Here is a 5426-nt window from a genome sequence, read left to right as displayed (position 1 = left end):
GATCCCCAGCACCCTCTTGCACACGCACAGCTAGTCTCTCCTATACTTGTTCCCGTGCCATTAACTTCAGCAACGGAACAAACCTTCTGTCTTCCTCTCCCTCTACTTCGTCCTTACTCCCTTACCTTCCTCTCAGTCCTAGCTATCTCTGTCGTACACATGAACTCGATCGCGCGCGTGCCGAGCAACCGTTCGTTCAGCTTCCTTCTCTCTTCCATTTTGACCACTCTGTCGCTTTATTGCCACAGGCAACTACGTGCTCAAGCTTCTTCAAAGAATAGACGAGTGACTACATTATTATCTTATAATTCTTATTAACAACGTAGATTGATCATGCTCCTTGGGTAACTAGCAAACGATTATTCTTCGAACTAAATGCTAAAACAAGTGAGATAACTTATTACTGTAATTTAGTCTTATTACTGTTCCGTTGGTGAATTACGTTATCGCGATATCGGTCGACCGCGATCAACTGTCAAAGCGTTTGCTTGCTGCATATTTTTATTTCGACGAACAGGAAGCAACGTGTAATACTCAGTGTACGCGTAATTCGAAATTATATACTTTACACGAATAATAAGGATATTTATTAAAAAAATGGATAATTAATGGATGCTTAACATTTATTCGCGTAGAACTACTTCACTTATCACCAACTTCAAACGCTCGTAACATTCATTAGGTTGTGAGATGTCGAATTTTATCGCACCAATTTTCCAAATCTTAATTATCATGTTTCTTTTTTAATAAATGTGTTTGGCTTCATATACCTATCGTCGTATAACAATTTAAAGCTAAGAATTTTATTTTTCATACACGATTTTAATATTTCAATCTTTTCAGATAAAAGCGCATTCTTCCTAAGAGTCTGTGGTACGAACCAATACAAGTCACACATTTCATACGTACTGTTATTACTGGCTAATAAAGAAAAAAAACAAAAACGATGCGTTTCTGACAACAATTGACGATTTCCTAATATAGATTATAGAGGAAATATTTGATTTAATACTTACTCGAATTTCCATTTGAAACATTTTAATGGATGTCTATTTCAGCACCTATAGCGGATGGACGTCAATCCTGGCACACACATTTAAAACCCTCTCGAGCTTATAAAGACAACGATCAAAATGATTAAAACCGTTTGTATAGTCTATTAAATATCCACATTTATTTTACTTGTACTACACTGTATATGTAAAGAAGCCGTTAATCAATTCCAAATTGATTAAGGAGATTGTATTTTGTAACATATTCAATAGTTGAATTTTGTTTTGAATCGCATAATTGAATATTTTGATATAGATGCGAAAAAGACCAATATATATAGTAGACGTATACTCCAATATGTACTAAAAAAATTGTATACTTACCAAGAACCATTTTTAAATCCTGCCAATGAGTACAAAAGGCTGTACATGAATGTATTTCAGAAATTTTCGAAGAAGACGATGTCCAAATGGAACACAATTTTGAAGAAAAATTTCGGTTTCAAAACTATATTACGAATTAATGACACCTTACAAGCTGAAATCGTTAATGATGTAAAAGATATGCGCCTGTTACATCTTATAATATCAAACGATAGTTCTCTACTCGTAAATTGGCCTTTGATGTTCAAATAATATGATTTCCAATATATCTTACGTATTATATTAACATATTTTTTTACACATTTCAGTAACATAAATATCCACAGGCTACCAACAACAATAAAGCTATTGTGAATTTTTTCTAAGTGAAACATAGTGCGTGCAAACTTTGGTTAAAATCCCTTCTCTATAAAGTTAATAAAAACTTAAGAAGAACTGCTTTTAAAAGAATACTCAATCACTTAGTATGCTCCACTGCTTAGAAAATATAAAAGAGGCTTTCCTTCTGTATCTCTTTGCTTTTTCTCCAAAGATTATGTAAGAATGACTTATTTGTCACTTAAAAGGTGTATAGGCGCATTAACGTCTTTGGTGCATGAAAAATCTCAACTTCAATCGCAATGCTTCATCTGGAATGTTTTTCTTTTAGTACTTCAATGTACTTTGGCCTAGCAAGTTTTGTTACTTACTCAACGAGATACATGTGGCATGTCCGTACATGTCATACAAACATGCCAAAAAATTCTTTAATTGAAAAATTACAACAACAGTACGAAATAATAATAGACTAGTTTTCGTTCGATACAGTATAGGAACAGATAGGCGGTTTGTAAATATCGTTCTCAAATACTTTTGAAATTCTATTGTTCCCACAACATTACCTAATGCTTTGTAAGAGCGGTTTTTAACTTTTTATTGGACATTTTCCTTTTCTTGATCTATATATATACAGAAATGTACGTGTACACATACAAGCTGTGACAAGTAGCGGCTACAACCACTTCAATAATTCCATTTTTTATTCTTATTCGCTGCTTCACATTACACTTTTTTCTATCACTCACACTTTTTGACATTTCTACATTGTCCTCGATTTCTTACATGGAAACCAATTTTCTTTTCGTGACGAAATTTGTGATTAATTTCAAAACAAGCTCGACTATGCGTGTATTAAAATGATTATTGAAATATTTTTAAAGAAATTCTACCAGTAAACATGGCAGTTTAATTATAGGAGAGATTCATTTGAAATACGATAAATGTTGTGTCGCGGTTGACTCACATGGATTTGTTCCTCTTTTGGATCCATAGTTCGTCACACGGCCGCCTGATCTTCGCACGACCGACTATCCGGCGAGTTAGTCTTCAACAACTTGTATGCGATGAAGAGCGATTAGAGAATAGACAATCCTGAACAATGAACCGTGTTAGATGAATGAACCTTAAAACGCAGAGCAGTGCTATCTAACCCAAAATATGTTCAAACGCAGAATTACTGCTATTTAGTAGGTATAAATGTGAAACACATTCTTGAACATCAGAAAATATAATTTGGTAAATACTGAAGCATTGAATTTTGTAACATTGTACTATCTGCAGTTTGGTTTTACTTATCTTTTGTCAATTATTAAATGAAAACAAATTATTCCCTTCGGTCCTGTATATTAATAGGTCTTAAATAGATTTGCATTTTTATTGTTTCAGCATGATAAATCTCGTTAAAAGATTTGTGTGCACAATATGTTATCATCCATCGATTAATATCCCGACGAGTTACGATAAAATTAATCTTATGGTTATTTCATGTAAAACGTATGGAGAAACGATCGTTATCGCAAAAGTTATCAACATCGCAACTACATATTGAATTAACAGCCAGCACAGCACTTAAAGTGACGATTCTGCAAGGAATAATTACAATAATTATGTACTGTGGTACACCGTTGTATTCGAAGAAGATTAAAATTTCTGTAAGAAAAGCGGGCAAGCACTTTAATTTTCGCAAAGAAATGATTTTTTTGTTAGGTAAATGATACATTTACACTGTACGTGTGAATGTGTGTGTAAACGTTAGAGGGCGTCCAGGTCTTAGTTGAGACAAAAGACTGTTGCCAGATGGGAGAAGCTTCTAGAAGAGTCTGGTTGACAACAAGCGTGAGTGCAAGAAGGTTATCGAGGTCTTCAGAGTGTAATATATATGTATAGCTGTTGTGTGTGAAATAAAGTAAACTATTTGTATTTCCGAATCCTCTGTTTACTTTAACATTTTTAAATAAATTTTTCGCACAAATTAACAGGTATCAAGACAAGATATAACTTTAATTTGAATTACTTTTTCATATCTCTTGTCGTTTACGATCTATAAACATTCACATAGAAAGCCGACTCGGACGAGAGGGTTGATTTCTCCCTTAAAGCACGAACGAATTACGGCTAAATTCCTTAGTTGGGTCTAACGAACACTCGTGCAGAGTCTCGTCTCAATATCGATGGTGTTAATCAAGGATTGTTATAAATATGAATCTTCTAGAATCTAGAGCATCATCTTCGATGGCACGTCCGCGCGTACGACTACAATGTCGATACCGAGATTCAAAGGATGCATTTTCTAAGAGAGCGTTTCTGACATCAAGAACACGTTGGTTGGCACAACGTTCTCCGTAATAGCGAACAGCAGCGAATAATAACCGCTATAGACATTCAAAGTCTTGATTATCTCGAGATATTCCTTGTTCCTGTATCTCATGGTCGCGATTAAGCGAAACTAACAGCTCGCGTGAACGAAACATTAGAGGAATTCGCGGAAACCTTGTATACATACGCGATACACGTCGCACATCGCTCGACACACTGAAATTTCGAATTCAACGTATCATACGCTTCAGCTTGATCGTCAATGATGTACGTTTTTTATGTCATAGGCAATAAGGACAACTTACATAGAGAAATTTGATCGAATCCCTTTTCATTTCTGTAATTCATGTGACTCCATTGAACTATCGCGGCAGACTATGTGTTTGCTTTGGAAGTTCGTAGTTGATTGGCTCCTCAAGCGAACTTGCGAGGCTGAGGAGCAGTTCCTAGATGGATAGAGCCGATTCTGTTAAAAATTGCACGAGGTTGATTGGGTGACTCTCTAGACCAACCTTTTTAAGGCGTTATCGTCTATGTCCGCTACGGGTACAAGGGCAATTTATCTCGTTACGTGGGAGGCCTGAAAGTCTTCGGCTTCGACGTTTTCCATGTTCGCGAAATTAGGCCTTGCTATTGTCCTCTTCGTGTCCAAACGGCTAGCGTCAATGGTACTTGATTCTATAAACAAACGTTTTCGTCTAAGAACGGAACATTCGATTTTCTCAACAAATAAGCCTCGAACTTTATACTTTAAGACCAAAACAATTATTTACGATTCTTCGCAAACAGAAGCATATCGACGACTTCCATTAGCCAAATATGTAATACCATTAACCAAGACCTCGTATACAGGGTGGTTGGTAACTGGTGGTACAAGCGGAAAGGGGGTGATTCTACGCGAAAAGGAAGTCGAAAATATAGAATAAAAACTTTTTTTTTTTAATTTTTCAATCGAGAGAATGGTCTACAGTGAGATCCGTTATAACGAGACGTGATAAAGTGCACGCGTACCAAGCGAAAATTCAAAGTCGATTTTCTCGAAAACAAAGCCTCAAACAAAAAATTTTTATTGTATATTTTCGATTTCTTTTTTCGCGTAGAATCAACCCCTTTCCGCTTGTATAATACCACCAGTTACCAACCACCCTGTATATCATTACTGGATACTTACGAAACGAACATAGGCACTTGGAAAGACGAGAATTGAATTTGATTATAGAAATTCCTAACGCGTGGATGAATGTTTCGTTCAATTATAAATACGCAATAGCGCTTATCATTAGTTTTCGTTGATCTCCTTGTACGTAATATCCATTCCTGGAACAGAAACCGACATTGTGAATATGAAGAACCGAAAAGGTAAAATAATATTGAAACGAAATACAGCCGACTATCCTATTAGCTCTGAAGACAATT

At 35.5% G+C, this 5426-nt stretch overlaps 1 long non-coding RNA gene across 1 annotated transcript; it reads right to left on the bottom strand.

The window, feature by feature from the left end:
• Nucleotides 1–1762: 1762 nt before the first annotated feature.
• LOC117230230 lies at nucleotides 1763–4745 on the bottom strand. The gene is made up of 3 exons (XR_004492729.1): nucleotides 4523–4745; nucleotides 4316–4456; nucleotides 1763–2786 (listed from the first exon to the last, which is right to left on the bottom strand). It is a non-coding gene; the product is annotated as an uncharacterized LOC117230230 (long non-coding RNA).
• Between the last annotated feature and the right edge of the window lie 681 nt (nucleotides 4746–5426).

This window comes from Bombus vosnesenskii, unplaced genomic scaffold (assembly GCF_011952255.1).
Source record: "Bombus vosnesenskii isolate JDL3184/JDL3185 unplaced genomic scaffold, Bvos_JDL3184-5_v1.1 scf7180000013266, whole genome shotgun sequence".
Lineage (NCBI taxonomy): Eukaryota > Metazoa > Arthropoda > Insecta > Hymenoptera > Apidae > Bombus > Bombus vosnesenskii.
The sequence above is the reverse complement of the archived record's forward strand: the minus strand, read 5'-3'. Positions and strand labels throughout refer to the sequence as shown.